Genomic DNA, 24,444 nt, shown 5'->3' with positions numbered 1-24,444 from the left:
ATGCTTACATCTCAGTTCCGACTTCAATGGGCATAGAACACTCCAATTCTCAGGCGACGACGTACCTCAAATAAGTCCAACCAATCACGAAACACACACAATGGTACGAAATTTTACCATGCTGCTGGTCTGGAAATCTTTTCGCGAAAAATACAAGGCCCTGTTTCTTAACTCTTAAGGTGCTCAGACTGTTTGCTTATCAGACAACACTGCGACACAGTGTGCCGCAAACTGTATTGTCATCATAGCAGTTGCGGGCCTCGTGGTCCGTATGCCAGAACAACTCTTAAGGTCAGGGCCGATTCCTTCATTTCTTATGTTTCCGTCTCTAATTACCTATCAGTCGACGAGAAGTAATGCTGAATAATTAAAAGTACTAAGTTGAAACCAAAAGCTGGTTTTTGTTCTTGGTCCTAAGTGATTGTGACCGCTGACGCATCAAGTTGGTTTGGCGAGTGTCGTGGGTTAAGTCCTAGTTCGTGCAGTGTCGACTGTATAAATGCTCGACTGTATAAATGCTCGGTCTCACTCGCCATTGTGATATTTTTTTTTTATCATTTTGCTATAACCACTATTACTTAAGTACTCTTTCTGAAATTCTGACGCGAAACCTCCCTTGCATTTCTTCTTCTATCACTAATATTCTCAACATATATTCACTTAGTCTAATATAATGAGAGTAGATCCGCTCAAGTATTCGTAATTTTTATCACTTACGCAGATTTTTACAGCCATTATATTAAACTTAGTAACCATCTGTTGAAAATATTAGAGGCAGAAAAAAAATGCAAGGGAGGTATTGTATTAAAATTTCAGAAATAGCTCTTAAATAATATTAATGTCGAGGATATGAATAATCAGCATGGGGTGAGAGAAGCCTTCATATTAAATGGGGTTCAACTTGTCCGGAGACCACTAAGTACTGTCATGAAGCTCCCGTCGTCTGTAGCCTATTTTTATTTATTATATACATTAATATATATTATATTATATATTATATACATTTATATTATTTATATTTATTATATTTATACATTATATATAAATTAAATTATATATAAATATATATTATATTTACCTATGACAGTCAACACGTCACCTAGCTCCACAAGAAATTCAAATTTTAAGCATTTCGCCTTTAGTATTTTTCGCTGATAAAAGTTCTGATCAAACTGACATCAGAGTCAAAGAGTTGCTTGTTATTTTTACATTGTAGTTTCTTATCTGGGCGTAAACTAAAATTAACCGTAAACGCGAATAGCAATAAATGCATATTTAACAGCAAACAAAAACGGTAAGTGGGTTTTTGCGGAATTTAATATAATGATTGCAGTTGGATCCAGTTTTCCGTAAAGCGAGAGGGGATTCGACTTTAAAAAAAAAAAGTAATATTTATATTTTACCTCCGCTGTGATTAAACTTCCCAAATTAACGGCTAACAAATTAGTGATAACGGATGCATTTGAAATTATTTATTTCATTTGAAATGAAACTTCAAAGTGATTAATATTTATGAAAATTATTATTTGTTTCACCAAGAAACTGTTTTAAATTTTGAATACCTAAGTATTTAAAGAAATCAAGTATTTTTTCTTCCGTATTTACAAACACTACATTAGAATTAACAAAAGGGTTCTAACACCAGACGGGGAAGGACTGGCTATAAAGTCTCTCTCTCTCTCTCTCTCTCTCTCTCTCTCTCTCTTTCTTTCTCTTTCTCGCTGGATACGACCCCGAATGAGTGCAAAAATTATCTGTAGGCGTATCTATAGACATGGTTAATTGACCGCACGACTGGCTGTGTTACGAATTAACAAATACTGAAGGTTGTACACACACACGTTGATAGCGACACGAAGTAAACAAAAATGAAGAGCAACAAAGTAAGCAAAAGGTTGCGGTGTTGTTCCGGACAATGTAACTTAAAGGGAAACAACTGTACCACGCATTTTAATCTGGAGTCGACGTGAAACATGTGCTGCCTCGCGTCCACCGCAGTGGCACCGCGCGAGGTGAGTTATTAGCTGCGGCATGCCATGCCTGCCCCGGGCGGTCGGTTTGTCCTTCTGTCCCGACTGAACGTCCGCAAGTTTTCACTTTTACTGCTGCTGTTTTTTTTTCCTCCACCACAGAATTAAACGGGCATTTGAGGAGAGTCATTTCAAATCGTACTCAAAAGTCGCTATTCGAAAATTAGAGACTCGATAAATAATTTTTAAAAAAATGTTTGCGTGTACTTACGCTAGAAGTTATACTGACTTGGCGCAGTAAAAAACTAACTTTAATTTTGCATGCAAATATTTAATAGAAATAAAACAACAAAGAGACAGGAGTGATATTATAAATACCATTGGTAAAGTATAAAATAAATCAAATTAAAAATATTAAACAAATATTCATTATTCAATAGGCCTATAAATAAAAACATACGTACAAAATTAATTATTCAATTTAGTAAAATTATCAAAATAAATTTTAATTATTTATGAAAAACAATAAAGAAGCTGATTGTCCTGCGGCGGTCAACCACCGCTGACGTCACACCCTCTAACGGCCATCGACGCACTCAAAGTTCTAACCCCGATTATTTTCTCGTAACAGTCAAAACATTTTAAGCCCTAATGAATACGTAGCACAAAATTACAAACAAAAAGTTACTGAAGAAACTTAATAAATGTTATTGCCAACATTTTATATATTACAAGCTTACACTAGACTCAAATTCTAGAGACAGCTAAAACTTTCTGGAAGCGGGTGGCCTTCGGCCAGAACCTATCGGCCAACCAGGAATAAAAACGGTAATAAACCACTCAACTTAAAATATTTAAAATAGATACAAAATCACCTTAAACTATTCTGTAACAAAAAAAATCAATCCAAAAAATATGATCGTCTTAAAAAATTGGCGGAAACGCCACAATGGGAGCTTTGGGTCGACGCGACACGTCAAAGGGGTGCGAGTACGTTCCAGAAGAGGGCTGCCAGGTATAAAAGTGGCGACGCCAGAAGTGAAGTGAAGAGGGCGAATGTACGCCTTGGCGGGCGACGGGCTTCGTGTGTCGGGGACTGCGCCGCGGCGCGAGACAGTGTGATGGACAACAGCGCGCGGTAAGAGGCGAGCTCCCGCGGGGAGCGTGAACTCTGAACTGGGCGAACGAGTGATAAATTTCGGGGTGTTTTCATTTAATTAATACTGTAAACATTAGTAATAAATAAAACTGAATTTAATTAAGTGGGCTCATCTTTACGAACCTGTTTTCTCCACTCTTTACAGCCTGTTCTAAACTTAAAATAGTTGAAAATGACTGGCAGGCACTCCATCAACAACCAGGACAGGAGGGCGGCGAACTGTGGACGAGGGAGAGGGGGGGGGGGGGGGGGCGCGGCGCGACGGACTCTGGGTAATTAAGGGCCGGCAGTCCGCCTCCCGACCGCCGCGAGGCGCCACCATCGACCCGCGGGGCCGGTCCGTCCGGAGGTCGCGCGCGCCGTGACGTCATCAGATCGCTATCGCCCGCCGCCGACAACACCGGACCATCGTTCATGAACCCAGTTGGGGGGGGGGGGGGGTTTGTAGTTTCGCTTCGCCACCGAGAGAGGGGATCGTCAGGTAATTAATCACTGCAGGGGGACAGCGCTGGTAAGAGCGTGGGGAGTAGTTCTACGGCGTCGATGATAAGCATGGCCTAGGGTATTCTAAATGCAGAATCTGTGGTGCCGGCAGCGGCTTTATAGACACAAGTTCAAAACAAATTCAAATGAATGTTATATATACATATAGGCTACACATTACATTTCCTTTTCCTGTGTGCTAATGAATTTTCCATTACTTCCCCCCCCCCCCTTGATAAAGTGATCTGATAAAATTTCGTTCATCAGTCATACCGTTCAGTTAAGCTTGGCTGTATAAATAATGTGTGCGTTGATCTGGACGTTTTGAATTGTAAGAATCGATCCATGGTCCTTCGCTTGTAATGAGCGTTAAGGGTGTTGGACCCGTGTTTAAAGTTACGTTAAACACTGTTGAACTCGTATACTTGAATGGCTTAGCTTTCACAAAATGAATATACTACGTATTACATTTTTTGCGCAACTAGCTGCAAAATTGCGTTTGTAAAGTTTTTATGCAGCACGATAAGAAAATTTTAATTATTTTTAGTACTGAAACTTTTTTTAGGTTTAAGGGCAATGCTCTGGCTTCGTCATGATATAGCTTTCATTTTTTTGCAACTAGCTGCAAAATTGCGTTTATAAAGTTTTTATGCAGCACGATAAGAAAATTTTAATTATTTTTAGTACTGAAACTTTTTTTAGGTTTAAGGGCAATGCTCTGGCTTCGTCATGATATAGCTTTCATTTTTCTTAGAAAAATCTATTTTACTTAAGTGCAAATAACTCAAAATTTTGGGTATTTTGAAATAGCCTACTAGGAAAAATTATATAATTTTTTTTTCTGAAGGATTCCCAAAAAAATTATGAAGTAACCATTAGCGCTGAATTCAAATCTATAAAGGTTTTTTTTATAACTTATTTAATTCTCCTTACAGGTACTGCTCGAAAACGTGAAAATGTAACTCTGGCAGCTGATAACGCAAAAATAATACACAGATAAGCCGATACCTACCCGTTTCGCCATAAATTACGTAATTTCAGTTATAAATTGAATTTGTTGGTTATGAAATTCATCATACGATGACAATAGTATAAAATCGTATAAAACAAATCGCTGTCACTAAAACAAGACACAATATTGCTAAACAAAGCTAAGTCGAAAAAAATATAATCGCAAGATCTGTACAATGTTCACGTCTGTCATATAATCATGAGAAACTGGAGTATTTTTATATTAGATGATATATAGTCTATCATTTGCACAACCCCATTATCTTACTGTTTTCCAAATTTCAGGAAGATCGATCAAGCCATTTTTAAGGTGTAAACGCACATACAGATAGACAGACAAACAAAAATTTTAAAAATTGCAGAATTAGAATCACTGAGTCATAAAATAACTATTTCATGAAAAATTGGTAAAATTACTTATCTTCAGACAAACGCTACAGTTTTATATATTAGTATAGACATATAATTTTGCAAAAACGTTAGTGACACAAAAACAATCCTGGTTTAACGTAAATATAAAAATAATAACCTGGAATTCCGTATTTCCAGCGCGAGATCGCGAATATCTGTGTTGAGTACCTAAACTCATTAAAAAAAAATCACTATTTATTTAGCGTAGCTTATGGACTAAGTCCAAAACTCACGGTACAATTACTATAATAAAGAGTGATGACGTTTATTGTTCATAAAAAAATGCAACGATGAACACCACGCAATCGTTCCTCATACTTATAAAAATTTTAAATTAATAGTAAGACAATACTACGAAGAATTACTGCACAATTAGGCTGTATTGAATAGGACAGGAATTTAATTAATCCATAATTTTAAAAGACGTGTAGTTTGATGATTCAAGTAGAGCCTGCAATGTGTTAAGCAGTAGTCATACGTCTGAAAATGTAAACTTATTTCACAGTTCAAACAACCCCACGTCAATGGAGCGTCTTTCCGACAAAGCCAAGACCATCTCTAATTTTCTTGTTTTCCCGCGTCCGAATTCCACCCCCACCCCCTTTCCCTTTTTCCCTTCACTCACTCGCTCTATCTTTCTCATACATTATATAAATAGTATACGTCACCACAGGTAAACTGGAGAGAAGAAAAATCCAAGCTGAAATTGCAAGTGACATCCACGTTGACATCTCTCTCGCAGATTTCAAAGTATGTAATTGAATTCACAAAGGGTTTGTGCTGCTGTCGGTTGCAATCACAACAGTGAAGAACAGTCTTGTACGCTAGGAATACTGAGGATGACATGCGGCCCACGTGACCCCCCCTCCCCCCACCCTCGACGCATTCATCTCCGAGTGTTCGTTTCACCACGATGCGACGACCATGCGCTTGTTCCTCGAGCGTGCGGGCAGCGAACTTGCCAAGCACCTGACGAACACTTGGAATGCGGTGGACTCAACTTGAAAACACACACCCAGCGACTGTCATGCAACCATGTTTAAGGCGAGCCTCGAATCGACGGCCACTCGAGAGCTGGTAATGACAACAACGACTTCAAACCCTAAGGGAAAAAGTTCGAGTTCTCTTGGGACCCGAGATGGTAGGGGACAGGGTATGAACTGTCGCAACCGTGCACACAGCAGCTGCGAGTCGGATACAGAAAGTGAAACAAGGAATTGAGAGATTGTTTAAGTGATCTTAGCAATTTAACATGAACTATAAGACCAGAAATTACGCCTGAATGTAGTTGTTTGCTAAAACATCATCAGACTGCCGACAAACCTTTGTAATAATACGTACCTAACTATGATGTATTTTCAAACTATAACAAAAATAGGCATATATATTTAAATTGTTAATTTAGATTACCAAGAAAATTAAAACGCTATAAATCTACTAGGCAAAAAATAAATAAACTATCACTTGTAATTTAATATCCTCACTGATAGGACTCAGCGTATTTTCTTCCAATCGCTGATATTTACTATCAATATAGGTTGGCTTTTATTCAACAAACTACCCCTCTAGAGTTATTTTTTTACAATTATCACCGATGAGAACGACAAGAGTTATTTTTTGAGTGAATTTTTCCGCGAGTTATTCAAGTTTTAACGGACAACGTACAATAATTTAGCTGATTAGCGAGCCCAATCTAAAAGGGTCAGTATTTTGTAGGCTAATAAGTGTGTACACAAAATGAAGACAGATTACAGACAAGTTCGTGACCGACCGTCCACGCGAAGCTACATGCTGCACGGTCGGTGCACACAAGGCGCCATAATGAGAGAAATCGCAAACGACGCGCTCTCGGGAGGGAGAGGTTCGCTAATACGACGCGGGGCCGAGAGCGGGGACTCGCCTTGCGCAAGGACGAGGCAGCGGCGCTCCGCGGGAGAAGGGAGCCCGGGTGGATGAAGTGGTCCCTCCCCAGTGACAGGGAGTGAGTAGAAGGGGAGAGCGGAGCTGGCCACAGTCGCCGGAACAATGGCATTCCGCGCGGTCCCCCCCCCCCCCCCCCAACCACCCCCCCCCCCCCCAACCGCACCAACACGGCCTACAGCCTGCTCACGGGAAAACACAATTTGCAATTACGAAGCACGCTTCAAAATATTTTTGTTTAGTAAAGCTATCGTGTTTGCAAATGAATGTTTGTATTAGCACTTTTGAAAAAAAAAAAAACTACGTACATTGATCTATGCACTGTAGTCATGTTAATACAGTATTTTTGTTCAACGTATGCACAAAAAAGAGAGCACAACGAATATTATATGGAAAAAAAATCACTTTTCATCGCTCGATGCTGAAACAGCTTGGCGCTGTGAACCGTAGTGACAGTAAAACTGGCGTGTCAGTGTACGCGCCGCGCTGGCTTGTAACTCTAAAGAAGAAGGAAAAAAAGTATTCGGATCACTTCCCTCTCCCAATTTCATCCCACATCCTCACGATAAAAAAAAATAGGTCGATGTGATGGTTTCCAAAGGGGAATTCGCGTGCTGAACACGGCGAGCTGCTGTTCATAATTTATTATATCTTTGTTAGTTCATGCTGGGGGATAAATGTGTATATCGTAATCCTCTTCTCTACAAGTCTTCGGTACAGCTTCTGGTTAGCTGATGTTTGCCCAGCGAAACGGTTTCGATTATTGTACACAAGACTCAAATTTAGGAATGTCGATCTTGTCGGCCTGGCGAATGCTGGGATTTTACCCTCTAATCGTGGGGCGAAGGATTAGCATTTAGTTTCATCTCCGCGCTGCTGAAAACTGTGGGAGACCCTAATTTACTGTTAACAATTATTATGACGATGATTACTTTATTATTATTTATTACATTCATAGACATTATGGACTTATAGTTTCAAGCAATAATTTAGCCAGTTTTATGATACATGACAAATAAGTCACTAATGAAGTTTTTCAAGTGGGCTACTAACCACTTTTCATTTTTTGTCAAACAATGCAATTATTTCTCTTGAATAAGGCCGCCAATCACCTAGGTAGAAACTGCTGGCGTGGGCATGCCTGATGAGTGCAGTGCAGATGAGCCTGTGTTGCACTCGTGTGTCCGACTCTGTCGACGAGGCGTGAGAACCTAGCTCAGTTTACTCAGACATAAAACACATACCGTGACGAGGGCCTGACCACGGTTCAGAAGGTATAAGTACCTGGGCGGCAGATGAAAGCGGCGCGAAGACCGGAACCCGGAACTGTGCCGCGCGCCGGCCGGCCGGCGTGAAAGGCGCAGGCGCGCGCCGCCCGTCCGAATCGGGCCAATCAGCGCGTCGCTAATCCCCGCGAAGAGAGCCTCGTGTACTTCCCCCCCCCCCCCCCCCCCGGGGGAGCGCGCGCTAATCGACGCTAATGCCCGCGCCGCGCGAAGAGCTGCCGGTGTTGGTCCCGCGCGACCTTGCTCCGCCGAGCCGAGGCCGGCACCCAGGTCGTCATGCGCACTCTCACTGGGCGCCTTTCGCTCTCACGCGCCACCACGCCGAGCAAACACGGGCCCATCAGGCGTGCCCACGCCAGCGGTTTCTACCCAGGTGATTGGCGGCCTTACTCAACGGAAACAATTGCATTAATGATGTTCGCGGGCTTTCACGGCCATCGTCTGAAGTAGCTTGGCTTCAGTATTGTAGCCGCGTCATTGGCGAATAACTCACCGACGTTTCGGTCGACATTGCAGTCGCCACCGTCAGTGTGCAGTTACCTACTAAAGGTGGTGGTAGTAGGTAGTAGGTAACTTCTCACTGATGATGGCGACTGCAATGTCGACCGAAACCGTCGGTGAATTATTCGCCAAGGACACGGCTACAACCCAGAAGCCAAGCTACTTCAAAATGATTGCATTGCTTGACAAAAATGAATTGTTGTTTGTTAGTCGCCCACTTGCAAAACTTTATTAGTGACTTATTTGCCATGTATCATAAAACTGGCTAAATTATTGCTTGAAACTATAAATCCATAATTTCTATGAAAGTAATAACTAATCCTTAAGCAATCATCTTCATAAATGTTAACAGTAAATTAGGGTATCTATTAAAGTCCTACAGCTTCCAGCAGCGCGGAGAGGACACAAAATGTTAATCCTTCACCCCACGATTAGACGGTGAACGAGGCTTTTAATGAATCAATGTTGTCCTCATAATTTTATGAGTCCCAATCGTAAAAAAATACCTCATTAACCGGGCTTTATTATTATTTTTTACTTTCATATAAATTATTATGGATTTGTAGTTTCAAACAATAATTTAGCCAGTATTATGATACATCACAACGAAGTCACTAAAAAAGTAAAAAATAAATAAATATGTTTGCAAATGTGCGACTAACAACTTTTCGTTTTTTGTCAAGATGCATTACAAACCAAAAAATAGGTATTTTTCACCATTTGTTTTCTTATTTAAATGATTATGTGATAATAGGGAGAAGGCGCAGACATATACATATATGAATAAACTACTTATTAATTACAATACAAACAGACCACACGTTCATTATTGTTCCCTGAACCTCGAGATCTGAAAGTGATTTATATTATCTCCGCTACGGAAATCTTGCAGCGTCACGAGCATGGTTCACAAGTTGTTACGAGAGACATTTGCGCAGAGTATCCGCAGCAGAACCTGGCAATCGCAGAGGGGCCAGAAGGGGCTGTAAAAGAAAGAGGCAGGCTGACCCACGGACAGCTTCTGAGACCCGACCTCCTCCTCCCCCCCCCCCCCCTCGCTGAGCTAAAAGGAATTGTGAGCGCCGAGGAACAGGGGCCGACGCCACCTTTCACTCCAATACGAGGGCAATAAAAAGCACATCGCCTTCTGGCTCGCTTCCCGGGGAACATCCGTGAGGTTGGTAGGAATGGCCGCGTTAGGAGACGCGCGGCGATTTCGCAGCTGATAAAGGTGGCCGTCGTGTGAGGAATTCGTCGCCGGTGTTCGGGAAGAGTGAGCAAGGGTAGGGGGGGGAGGAGGGGTGCTTTCGCATCGTACGTGCCGGCAATGCCAGCGAAGGGGCCGTCGCTTGTCGACTCCCTTCGTGCCACTGCGCCGATGGACGCCTCTCGGTGCGCCTGTTTCAAAACACGCCCTGCGCCGCTAACGATTCATTGATGTGGAAACATACTACCTCTCTTTATACGGCATTTGGAAGAAGGAATTTCGCGAAAAATGAACGGAAACGTGACTCAAAAATGGCGGACCCACGTTTAGCAACACAAACCCGTGTACAGTCACTTTCGTAAACATTAGGGAGCATACCAAACATGTGTGTGCCACATGAAAATTTATGATAGCGAAACTATCCCAGAATATATTTTTGGTAAACTAAAATAGTCAAGTTTTAAAATACGTACCTAACTAGCATTACAATCATTATGATACTTATACCCCCTTGCAATGTGAAAACGGTGGCACAGCGATAAAGCGCGCGCTTGCTAACCTCAAGCGACGTGGTTCGACTCTCGTCTATGGATTATTTGTTACTTTTTTTGAAATTATAATATAATAATACTGTAATAATGTATATAATCTATGTAATAATACTATAATGTAATAGTGTTTGCTTGTAGTAATTATTTACAGACTCTTTTCAGTCGTTTAAGGAAAAACAAATATACAAACATATACTTAGTGTTATAATGTGTTTTAAAATGTTTCGTGTTAATATTTTAGTAATGCAATATAAGTATAACTTCTAGCGTGTGCAGAAACTTAAACGTATTAGATGTTTAGTGAATTTTAACAAGATGGGCAGTATTTTAATAAAGCTCATTGTCAAAATATTTATTTGCAAAGTGAAAAATACGATTAACATGAATTTGCTCGATGTTTACACATCTCTGGCGAGTACTGAAAAACTCTCTCTTTTTTTTTATGTTTCTCGCCACAGGATATGCAGTTTAAAACAAAATATATTCACGGTGAAACACAGCTTGGTTATTTCCTCGGTTTTATATTCCTTCCACAACTGCGCTCGTCGTACACACTGAGTCACAATTCCGATTAAAACAACGCCGAAAGCAAAATACTTACCCCTTCCCAATAGTATTGCTCATGTTGTGACCACTGTACTATCAAGCCCTCTTGCAAAGTACCCTACTCCTGCCATCCTTGTTTCTCAAATATTCTGATAATACTTTAAGAATAAGCAACATAACCACAACTCTGTCAAAAACGTCCACCATGCTTGTTTTAAATGTTTTGAAAGCCTATAAATCAGTGGGTGGCCTCGTCTGCATTATTACATGGTAAGGGTGTGAAGCCGTTTTTCCTTCTTCAGCTAATTGTTGCGCCATATTGGTTAGATGCCCAAAACATTGGCTGAAGTAATAGTTGGTAAATGCTAATCAAGCAACCATACACTGAAAGACCGAAAATAACTTAAACAAGGCCAGTCATCGTTAAACCGGCCCTAACTCTTGTATCCAGGAAAAACGTATTTCGACATAAGGCAAGCTTCCAAGCTCCGACATAAAATATTAAAAACTATTTAAATATTATTTAAAATAAATTACAAGGTGTTCAGTATAGTAAAATTAGCGTGAACTTAGCCCAGCTAATCTCAGTGTTCTGTCTATATTTAATTAGTACTTCCGCAAAATAATAATCACGCTACAAACTCAGCGTGAAAACAAAAATGAACATCACGAGAGAGACGATTAAGCAGTAGTAATTTTCCATGATGTAATTACATTGGCGAAACACTTAATAACGTAAACACGAGTCTCCGGGCACGAAGAGCTTGTTCGCGTGATTCCCAAGCAAGCGGCGGATGCGGTCGTAAATCCCGTCTTCTCGGCCGAACCCGTCACTTTCCCACGGCGCGAGCGCACGAGCGCTTCGCGGTTACGGAACGCCGACTGCGATGCAGAACGAGCCTCGCCCGGAGCTGCGGCAAAGTCACGGTCGTCCCAGCGGCCGCGGCGGCGATCGCCGCTGGCGGTTGTCGGAGGCGGATCGTCATTTAATTCCGGATCGCCCGCTCGCGAGAACTTTAACCCCAGGCCGTTACGAAATCACACGTCGTGAAAGGTGGGCCATGGCTTCGGCACCCGGGGAGCCCACTTTCACTTCCCAGACGTTGTAATCTTCGTGACACGCGGGTTGTAGCTTATTAGGCATTCCTCCCCGTTCCGAGTAGACGTGACGAGATGACTTCGTGTTCCCAAAAACTGCGGGGGCCTTCGTTACAACCATCAGGCAGGCCGCTTTCCTTTTCATCCGAATGAGCTCTTAACAAAGGTTGTAGGCACGCCAAAGAGCCGGCAGTTCGGAAGTTAGACACTGTTCCGTGCAGCACGGCGACGAAGGAAAGACGAAGTAGCAAAAGTGACATCAATAGTCCTGCCTATAATGTAGTTTTATCGTATCTGCAGTTAGTGAAAAACAAAAAAAAAATCTTATAAGAACCGAATTAGCATTTTAGCCGATTTAGACACAAAATGCTTCCTGAAACATTGTTAACTGTAAAAAAAAATTCTCCCGTGGTAAGTAGCATTAAACTTTTAAGTATAGGTTAAAAGCCAACGGTACATATTTTATTTTTTAAAAAAATGTGACCGAGTCTTTCAGTACTCGCCTTTTACGTGTGAACATATAACCTCGGTAACGAGCAAATTCACGTGTTCGCACGTTGCAAATAAACTTATAATACAAACTCGGGCACGAGATTTAACGTATAATTCTTTAAAACAATGCCGAGCGTAATAAATATACGCAAATTTGTGTTTACAACTACATTTCTTGATGCGAATCACACGTAGTTTCTGCATCCCGCCCACTACGTTGACTATGGAATCATTCGATTTGCGGAGCGATAAAATTAAACGGCTCCGATAAAAGCGAAAAAGACTTGAAAAAAAATACTAAACACCGGCTTTGGACCTGATTTTCGACAATGAATTTTATTTAATTACTGCCCATCTTGTTAAAATTCGTTAAACAGTTAATAAAACAACTTTTACCTTTATCTCTATGAACTTTAATTCGCGCCATCCGCCACAGATGGCAGCACTGTGGTTACACCTTTCCTGCTCCTACCAAATGCCGTATACTGAAAGCTAAGATGTTTACAGATCAATAAATGGAAATCACAAAGTACAGAAACACAATATACCTAAAATAACTTTAAAATATAAACTAAAAATACAAAAAATATTTCAGATAATCATTTAACATACGACATTCAACAACTTGACTATTCCAACAGAGAACGTCAAATTCTTAGTCTGACAAAATAATTCTGCTAAGCTATATTGGTAAATTAACTCTCTGCGTCTTAAGGTAAAAAGTTCATGGGGAAAATTTTGTTGCAAACGTATAGACCAATACAATACATTAGAAATAAAGGGATGATGTTTATGAGTTGCCAGCACACAATGAGATTTGACTACGAAATATTTTTTTGCTAGATCACAAAATAATTTTACCATCGTAAACAAAAGGTTGACACAACAACTCTTTAATATATAACTTACTGAGTCTTGGATTTATGAAAAATCTTAAATGCCAAATTCGAACTTGTGAAATATATCTTCAGTTATACAAAATAATATATATTCCGTTTATTACGATCTCAATCGCTATTTCCCTCCAAATGAGCATTATAATTACCTTGCCAACGCAGCGTGTGGATAAATTTATGACCGGTTATACAGAACAGAGGCTGATGTCAATATATTTGCACGCTCTTAGTCATCATAGTTAACACTGACATTTGATAGATAAATAGCAGACGAAAGCACGGGCATTAAAATAAATCAGTTCGCAGACAATACACCCCTTCCACCCATTTTCCTTCACGCTCCCCTCACCCACCCATCCCCCTGCTCTCTAGGCAAACTCCCGTTTCCTTACTTCTTCCGTGGTTTCTCCTGAATTCCCGCCCTTCAAGTCCGAGCACTTCTATGCTGTACGTAGGATAACTTATTGAAAATTTTAAGTATAAATAATTTAATTAATAAGCTGTTATTTAATGACAAAAAAAATGGTTACACATTTCCGCCAATCAGAAGCATTATTGCATCTAGTGAACCTGTGGAAATTATTGTCGTTGCATAAATAATTGAACCAATATTTTTTTTTCCGGTAAAGCAGCCACTTTTGTTTACTGTTGAACTCCACGATTTGGAGCAAATTTCGGTTTGATGATATGCAATGAAAACTAACAAATCACAAAACCGTCCGACGATAATGTGATAAATATGCAAGTTTTTAGTGACTTATCGGGATTAATTCAAAACTTCTTCCATTTTATTTAACAGGGGATGAACTTCTTACGGTAACCTGCTGGCAAATAATCACACATTACTGTTATTTCATTCAACCTACAACGAGATGTCAGTTTCTCAGACTGCAGTTAGGATCGTCGGTGCCTCCTATTAACGAGCGCCAGGCTTACATTGCAAGACGGAATCGATGGTTCGATCCCATACTCTCGTAATAATTCAAAAGTATCCGTCTAATCTGTTCGCCGTGGTTCGGAGCCCAGGAAGCCCGTCGCATTAAATCTTTTCGAACATTGTCGTGCGAAGTAACTCGTGCTGTTTTAAGAGAAACTTATTTACATCCTATATGGTAGGTACAGGCGATGACGTCTTCCGAGCGTATCGAAAAGTAGCGTAATGAAAAGTAGCGTAACAAAAAAGCGTAACGCTAAGAGCGAATTGCAAAATGTAACGTTCAGGAAGAGTGTGCGCTGTAACTGCATTGCTATTTGGTTTCTTTTTTGTTGTTCTTTGCGCTTTTAAGGCGACACCGAGAGATTGGGTGTAACGAGGTCTTGTGACTGCGGATACGTCGGATTATTCTGAAGCCTCTCACTACTAGAAACTGAATTTCAGGTTTATATAAAAAAAAAATTGGAAACATTCAACTTAAACACATATCTTAAAGCATTAACACTAAAGTCCTTCGAAACCAAATTCATGCATCATATTGTTGCGAACGCAGACAGGACCGCGACGCGCACCAGGTTCGGAGCTGGCTGGCGGCCCTGGGGTCGTCGCTAACCCCCCCCCCCCCCTACCACGGAGCTGTTATCTATCGCTGAGCAGCGTTAGGAACTCCGCGGGCCGCCGCGTGAACGAGCGAAGCTAAGCTATTCTCGAAGCTTGGGGCGTCGGGTCGGCGACTCTTCACCGCTGCTCTCATCAGTTCTAGAAGGGCGCCACACAGACTACTTAAGCAGCGATGCCGGCCTCCACGGGAGTTTGTGGCGGGAGTGCCGCGGAAGCGGCGAAGGAAGTTTGGGGGTGACAGTCTCGCGACGGTGAGGACCGGTGAGTGCCGCGAGTGCGGCGAGAGTTCGGCGACAGTTCGGCGACAGTTCCGCGACAGTTCCGAGCGGATTCCGAACGAGTCCCGCGACAGTTCCCGAGTTCCGAGAGTTCCGCGAGCGAGGGAAAGTGCGACATCGGAAGAGCGTGACAGACCCCCCCCTCGAAAGTGGCGCGAGACTGTGTGTGTGGACAGGCGCGAGGTAAGGGGCGAACCAACGTTGAGCCTGGCTCCAGGGAAGAGTGCGGACTGTGGAACTTGACATTGAGTGACCTGAGAATAAACCTTTTTTTAAGTTCGAGTAATTGTTGATTAGGAATTTTTAAGTATGATAATTTATTATTGATGTAAATATTAGTAATCAATAAAACTGTAATAAAAAAAACTTAATTGAGCTATCCCTTACGAACCCATCAGTGCTCCCCACATTATATAAATCGTAACAATGTATATGCTACCAAGTTACTTTCAGAAAATACAGATGGCAGCAGCAGTGGTACTTGCAGCGCCGTTAGTGAGCTGACGTAAAACTATAACCAGTCTGTGAAGTTTCGCATCTAACGCGCGTGGTGTACACACACCTATGGAGTTTTTGTATAAGACAACAATTTCTCTCTACCTAGACTTCTTTATAGAGACCCGACCTGTACATGTTGTATACATATTTATACTGTCAGAAAAGTACACTCCATAGACATGTGCGCAATAAAGAGCAAGTCAGTTGCCCTTTTGCCTTGCTTCATTCAGCTACAAATAAACCGCATAGTCAATTACCAAGTCTTATTAGTAGGGGCATGCACATTTCGCAAACAGATTCCGAGGCTAGCTGAAAGTTAAAAACTCTCTAGCATCGTCTGTGCTTTTGTGATTGGGAAAGTTTCTTTCGGGTTCATGTCGATTGTTTCAACACCAACCACAGTAATTCAGCGCGGAAGCAAACGCGTCCTGAGTGGCTCGGTCAAATAAGGCAACGACTTCTCTCACAGACGACCACCAACCACAATGGAGGGGAAAACATCTGGTGTGGGTATATCTTGTTGCAGTTAATAGGCGTTCAGATGCCTGCCCCTACTTATTAGATCATATTCGCGAAAGGTGTGTCAAATTAACCATGATACAAACACACAGCAGTAAGTGGCATATCGCCCTTGTCGAACAGGGCACGTAATCAAAGGCCCCTAAATATAGTTGTAACATCCGTATTCGTTGTCTTCGCCTGGATTAGCGTCAGCACAAATACAGGTGAGTCGGCTTCCTTACAAGGATATGATGGAGGTTACAGGGAACTGAAAACCAGGACCACGAGGAGGAAGCAAGCCGTGGTGCCCCGAGAAAGGCTTCCCTTCCTTTTTACCCCTTTCCCACAAACACACATTCACCTCCTCTGCCGCGGAAGTGTCCATCTCACCACGCAACGAGCAGTTCTTTCTCCAGAACTTCCGGCTCTGCGGGGAAAAGTTAGGGCGACAAGGAGGATGCTCGGGACAACGCAGACCGCAAAAAAAAAAATATATATATATATATATATAGGTATATTTTTTTTTTCAAAATAAAAAAAATGTGTATGCACTTATGTGCGTGCGTTTAAAGTTATACTTCTTTTGGATTAGAAATTTACTGTAACAAAAATAAATACTCAGTATTAAATATTAACATAAACACATGAATATAAAAATTATTTAATTTAGTAAAATAACGATATATTTTAATTAATAATTAAAATCAATAAAAAAACGGAAAAATTATTCTAATTTAACAATTTTTACCACTTATTAAATAATAATGTAACAATTTATAATTTATAATGCAAATAAATTATACACATGAAACATAACCTCACTTATGTAAATACACTTGAAAAATTTTATAAAAACAATATCTGTCACTAATATTCACAATAAATAAATGTTTTTTTTTTTTTTTAATTATATGGACCAGTATTCAATATCAATCACTAAATTTCTGAACGCGACACACACGTAGTTCCGTACCCGCCGCTAGAATGCTCTACTGGAACAGCTACGTTGACTATCGATTCATTCGATTTGCAGAGCGATAGGTTAAACTATATAATGAAACGTCTCCAATAAAATCGAAAGACATGAAAAAAAATACTAAACCCCGGCTTGCACTATAATTTTTTGACAAGGAATTTTATTAAAATACTGCCCACCTTGTTAAAACTCATTAAAAAGTTAACACTACATAGTTTCCGCACACATTAGATGACTATAAATAATTAAGTATCAAAGGATAGTTTTACTATTAATAATAAAGTTTTACTTTTTAATACGTATGCGAATTCATGGTAATTCATTTCCTAACAAATGTAATTAATTTAATATTATTTTAAATAAAAATAAGGATAAAGGCCTACCTAGTATGAAATAACCAATCCAATGGACTATGTATTTAATAATTTTCCATTAATATAATACACAAAAAATATCATATATATCTTCTTAAGGCACAATTTGAATAATTCAGTATTATTTAATTTTAAAAAGTTTAAACAATTTCCATTGCATAGTTTTGAACCACGCTCCTTTATCTTATTAACCGAGCACTGCAAACACTGCACTACGAAGCATGACAGAAGATTGTATGGTGGATAATATCAGTTATAATTGTTGTAAGACCAGTATCCTTAGATTTATTAAGACTTTAAATTACTCTTTACTATGACTATTTTAGTCCACCAAATATATTCCAGGGTAGTTTCACTATCATAAAGTTTCAATTGGCACACCAATACGTTTGCAATGTCCCCGAATTTTGTGACAGTGACTAGATATGGGTTTATATTCATACATGTGAATCCGCCATCTTTTTGTGAATATTTCGTTGCATCGTGCACGCGCATCGTAAAAATTCACTCGTATTTTTTCATAACGCGTCTGAAGAAGCATAACTTCAAAAATGTTCCCCTGCACCCACAGCTAGACATCCTGTTGTTGACTAGTAATCTGCCAAACAAGAATTGAAACAAATATGAACAATTACAACTGTAGATGGAAGTATCAAAAATACACTATTCTAATTTACCAGTCACAGAAGCAAATACCTATTCCTGTTCCGTTTGATTAATATACGCTTCTTCGTAGGAATATGAATTGTTTCCTCAACGTATTACGCTTCATCAGTCGACTACGCAGGCCTATAGTACGCAACTAGTAACTATTAACTAGTAACTGATAAACTATTGTTTATTAAAATATAATTAATACACTAGAAGGTAAAACACGGGTTGGATAAAAATAATTTATACATTCGAAATAACATACGGTGAAAGTGAAACATTAAACCACAAAAAATTAATTCACTTTTCTTGTCAATCGTTTGTGTGCCAATTATGGGCCGCTATAATATAAACATGTAAAATGAAGTTATCTTTATGTCGGCGTTAAATTTCACGAGCGATATTGTGTATATTCCTATTACCGGTTTATCTTTGATTTTCCAAGTACCGATAACGCTGTGATTAAAAAAAATTACAAGCCGTGACTAAAAACATTTTTTTCTATAGTAAAATAATCAAAACATTTCATCGTATAACATTTATTTTTACTTCTATTATTTATTTAGTGAATACATACATAATAAATGTGCTACAGCCAATATTACTGAAAATTTGCAAATTAGCACTGCCGATATTTCTCATCAATATGCAAGTAAATAACACAGGTTTAGATTTACCTTCAACAATAATGAATATTTTCCTCATTTTGCTTTTTTTTTACTTTATTTTATTTTGGTTATCACATTTTACGTAAACAGAAAACAATTGTGTATCACTGCGAAAATGGTATACCTATCTCTACACCTTAGATAATTACGCATGAAACTAAGGCATTTCCCACCTTACTGTTTTTTTTTAAAATTCAACAATAAATACTTTTAAATATGATATTTCTTCTTCTAATACTTTATACATTCGTAAAGGCTGAAGATAGTATATGTATGAGTTAAACTGTATGCAGTTCTGTACAAAGATTAAGATCATCTGAAGTTTATTACAAATTGATCATTTTAGCTTGGACGCGCTAAAGACCCACATGCGAGAAAGCGCCAACAATCATAATCACATGTCAATTTCACCATATAATAACGATGGAGTCTGTTAACTGGGTAGAAAGTTTCAGAAGCAAACTGCAGACACTGACAAGGATTGGGATACGATGGAATAAGTACGATTATAGAGTTTAATGGGGTAATATTTTCCCCGTTCAAGTGCGTATAACGAAGGTCAGAAACTCTCATTTTATGAAAACCTGCTTACATGTACAATGAAGTGGATTTTATGTGCCCAAGACGTTTGCATACACGAAACAATATTAATAAAACTGGCACAGTTTTAAGTTATGTGAAATAACTGGATTTATGTTGCAAAGGAAACAAATTAGATCTACTGTGTTTAAGTAATAAATATTAATCTAAAAATATTCACAGTAAACATTACCAAGGACCCATTCTGCCATGTGCAACCTGATGACAAAATCATTTAAACCCTCGCCGCAGTTAACGCAGCCTGCTATGATAACCAATTGAAAATTTAGTATTTAAAGTTGTGTTACATCACCAGACGTTGTCTCTCCTTATTGCAAAAAAAAAATTAAAGCAGTCATGAGGACGGCCGACAGAAGTGAAAATTTTTCGCAATGTTTACGAAAAAATATTATCACACAACAAATTTGTTTTATCACGTTCGTTAGATAACTCCTAAATTACTATAAAATACGCATTGCATAGTAATTGTAGGTGTTAAAAAAATTATGATGATGGTCTTAATTTTTAGGTTATACCTATTGCTACAAAGACTCCGTTTTCTTCGTTATTCAAACTATATATCTATACCTATATGAGAATATTAATATATTTTACACTCACTTATTACTGCACAGTAATCGTATACGTACTAAATATTTAAAATCGCAATAAGTTATACTAATAGGAACAGATATAGTGTTATCGTTAACACGTCACGTGACCATGTCGATGACGACTTCCATGAATTTACTCCCTATCATAACCTAAACATATTTCGTAAATGTATCGGCCGGGTATTAAACATTCTCTTCTGATATCTTTGCTTAAGACCTCAATCAATGTAAACAAAATAATTGTTAAAATAATTATTATCACGTACTAATAATAACTATTAAATTAATAATGACAATTATTACGTATTAATTGAATACACTTAACACAGCGACACAACAGCGAAGAGCAGGTGACTGTATCTTTCTCGTTCGGGTATACTCGGCGGTCCCGAGTTCGCCCGATCGAGCCTTTCACCTCAGAGCGTGACGGATCAGCCTAACTTACTACCTACGAAAAAAATGTGAGTGCGGTGCGCCAAAAGAAGTTTCCACTTCAAAAATATTCCTGAAGTAATCCACGTATTGGTTTATTGGTAATACTATCAATAACAACGAAAGACTACAGTGACTACAAACATATATCAACTTATCACCTGCCGCGGCAGGCAATGCAAGCCACTGCCAAATAGTCTGCTTAACTTGGTCTCGTCACTGACGGTTATGAATCTCGGCAGAAACGACAAAGCACAATTTTTTTATTTCGCAAAAGCAATCGTTTTACATTTAATTCGGTTTGGTATAAATATTGGTTGAATTACCGTTCGCATTATCAATTTATCTGCGTATCTCATGAGAATGCAATAAAGGGCCGGCTGAAATTATTATTAAATCAGCTGCGCAAAAGAAGCGACTGTAGAACAAATCTTACAAACCAAAACTCCATCGAAAACGTCACCCGTGAAAAAGTTAAAACTTGCCAAGATTTTTGGGTTGGACGGACTAAATTATTATTAGAGTGGCCTAGTTGCCGGCCGCGTGATCCAAAGGGGCGGGTGCCAAGTGCTCACGGACACGGACTGTACGGGGCGCGGACTCGCCTTCGCGCGCTGTTGCAAGTGTTGTCGGCGCGGCGGGACGAGCCACAAATATCAAGGCGAGCGAGTGGCATCGGCGGCGAGTTGAGATGCCGTCGCATGGAGAGAGAGGCGCCCAAGGTCGGCCGCCCCGGCGGAGATGCGCTCGCAAATGCCGGTCGATCGTCCGTGTGAAGACCCGTCCGTGTGAAGACCCGTCCGTGCTGCTCGCTTCTCGCCCGCGAGACGTGGCGCCACGGCGAGAGGCTGGCTCCTTTCAGGAGACGGGACCCGTGCTCGTTTAGGTTCACCGTGTCTTCCCCCCGGAGATCCCACCGCAGGCTACTGCTGGGATCGCCGATTCGTCACCCAGTTTCCTTGGCTCGTTCCTGATGACAGCGTCGTCACCGAAACGTTAAACATATACGATTTTATACTTTGATCTTCTTAAATACTGTCCGGCGCTATAGACATGCATATCCACAACGTAACTGTAGTGCTGTTGCCCTCGTGGGTTTTTTTGTCACTTTAACGTGCTAAATAAATTGAACCGAAATAATTTGTAAAAAATTACAGATATTTACATGAAAACAACTGTATCATTACGAAATGGAAATCGCAGTAATACTGGGTTCGGATTCTCACCCGGGAATTTATGCTTTGTGTTGTCCCAGTACCTCCAATAGTTAAAGTTATTTGTAAACCGTTCCCTGAGTAGATTTCCAGAATTAAGTAAGCACATTAATAAGAATAATAAAACAAAATAATATCCAATTATTGAATATTCGATTATTTTCCCATGGTTTGAAAAAAAAATTGATGTTTGACCAAAACATGAATTAAAATATAAAATTATGCGCCGATTCTCGTAAGAAATATTCAGTATTATCTCCAAAAACGTATTGCATTATATACAAAAAATAACCATAGCCATGTTTTGTACAAAGTTACAATATGTTACTTGAAGTATTAAAACTATTTCTTGGAAACTGTTTTCTGACGAGCTCTTTAGTAAAAGTACAGAATTTTTTTTGACGTGATAACGTCTTATAAATCGATGAACGCCGGCTGCACGCGCGAAAAAGCATGACTCATTGTCACGTTCCGCTTGAGCCGAGCGTGCAAGCGAGAGCGCGGAACAAGCGATAGAGATGCACGATCGGCCTAAGTAGTTCGGCTTGTGTTATTTAAATTAAATTTGCAAAAACTGTAAATAATATTTGAAAATTAAAAAGTAGGATGCAATTTTTCAACAATGTTTTCTTATGACGTTATCACGTAAAATTATCGTCCGTAAACCAAATTTACAGACAACCTTTTTTTTTTTTTTTTAGAGCATAAACGAAAGTCAAGAATGACACTTTTCAGCTGTAGATTTCATGCAATGTTTTTTTCTATTGTCTTAAAACAGTTACCGCCACTTGGGAGAAAGTATAGAATTAGGCCTATGGTTTCCACTGAATAGAGGAAGACGATAATCTAAATCTAATAAAACAAAAGTGTGGCACATTAAGAGGGCTTGAAATACTGATGACCTGTGCATCGATAAACAGCGTGCACAACTTAGCACCACGACAGCCGAGGGTCCCAAGCAGCAGCAGCAGCAGCAGCAGCAGCAGACAAGAGAGGGAGGCCGGGTGCGTATCGGCCAACGGGGATGTGGTCTCCGGTGAAAGGGCAGTCGGGCCCGCAGATGACCACACGGCTGGCCGCGGCGCGGAGAAAGCACGCAATTAGAGCGCTGTCGGCGGGATCCCCGGCCTCCGAGGGGCCGAGATGCGCGCGGAAGTTTCGCCACCGCGACATGGGCCGTGTGCGCAGCTATCTATGTACGTACGGTAAGCGCGGAATATCCCTGCACCCTGGCGATAGTTCAATTCATTCTTCAGTATAGGTAAAGTATTTTCTGAATAACGGCTATTAAATCTTCGGCATTTCAAAAATTATATATAATTTAAAAGTAGATACCTCCTTGCCCCTATTCGAGGGTAGTTTCGCACGCTTTCAGATACATTACGCCCACTGAACTGGCGACTCACCGTAGTTTATTTCCCTTGTGGTGTACTATAGCAATATGGACGGATAAAATTGTTGATCTCAAAGTATAAATTGTATTAGTCAGCACTAAGGTTCATGATATTTTTCCCCGTAAATAAATTTAATTCCAGCCAAGATTTATGAGAATCTGCCTAGGTTTCTACCTATACTTCGTATGTTACGTACGATATATATGCATTTTTTTAATATACATATTACTATAAACCTCTTAAAAAGTGAATTTTTCCATTACAGATGCAAACGCTGGTGAAATATATAGTAATGTTGAATAAAATACAACATACAAAACGTTTTTCCAAATGAAGTTTGTTTATTCACCTGGAAGTCCGCAAAAAAGTACACATACACTTCCAATTCGGACAGCTCTTGTGATGTCACTTTCGGAGACAAGTACGTATGAGTATGTACTTCTGACGAATCCGAACACGGCCCTAACTACAATGACACGGAAGCGGAGACGGATCTCACGGAACAGATTATCTACACTAACACGCATGCGACACGGACCCGTAGCCTACGGATTAGCTCGACAGTTCCCAGCTCTGCCGTTTACTTCACTCCGTACGACCAATACAAGCCAAGTATTTGGCCGCGGTGGAAGTTTTTTTTTTTTTTTTTTTACCTTTTAAAAACGTTAAAAATTGTTTCAAGTAAAAGAATATCTAGAGTTGTACTTTGTGGTTTGTTTTTATTATATATGTAAATCCTGACTGTGTTATGTTCTCGTGCCTTTAAATTTTTTTTCAATCAAATTAACCGTGAAATTTTATCTCAATGGTTGCCAGCTGTTTCGTTTCCGTGCATTGTGGAAGCGGCAGACGGATAGTGAGTCCGGATCCGTGTCCGTGTTTACTTTACAACGCCATTGTGGAAGAGGCCTTAGTGGTGACGTCATCCCCGGCATGCGCGCGCTGGGACGTCCACTTCCATCCACGGCTCTGCTGGCGAATAAATTGATGGCGAACACTCGCTTTGCAACAGCAAATAAATTTAAAAACTGGTGTACTGCTCTCGCTACTCGATTTCCATTGATGCGTTTTGAGTGGTCGAATAAAACCCAATTTTTATTTAAGGTAATCCGATGATAAAAATAAAACCTTGCAGCAATCCTCTTGTGAGCGATTCAAAAATTTCACACCCCCCACCCA

At 39.9% G+C, this 24,444-nt stretch overlaps 1 protein-coding gene across 1 annotated transcript in view; it reads right to left on the bottom strand.

The window, feature by feature from the left end:
- Positions 1–24,444, bottom strand: part of LOC134530457 (polypeptide N-acetylgalactosaminyltransferase 2) — a 429,839-nt gene that overhangs the window by 341,991 nt on the left and 63,404 nt on the right. The gene's annotated exons all lie outside the window — the stretch shown is intronic.

The sequence above is a fragment of the Bacillus rossius genome, chromosome 3 (assembly GCF_032445375.1).
Source record: "Bacillus rossius redtenbacheri isolate Brsri chromosome 3, Brsri_v3, whole genome shotgun sequence".
Classification (NCBI taxonomy): domain Eukaryota; kingdom Metazoa; phylum Arthropoda; class Insecta; order Phasmatodea; family Bacillidae; genus Bacillus; species Bacillus rossius.
Note: the sequence above shows the minus strand (reverse complement) of the source record. Positions and strands in the feature narration are given on the sequence as shown.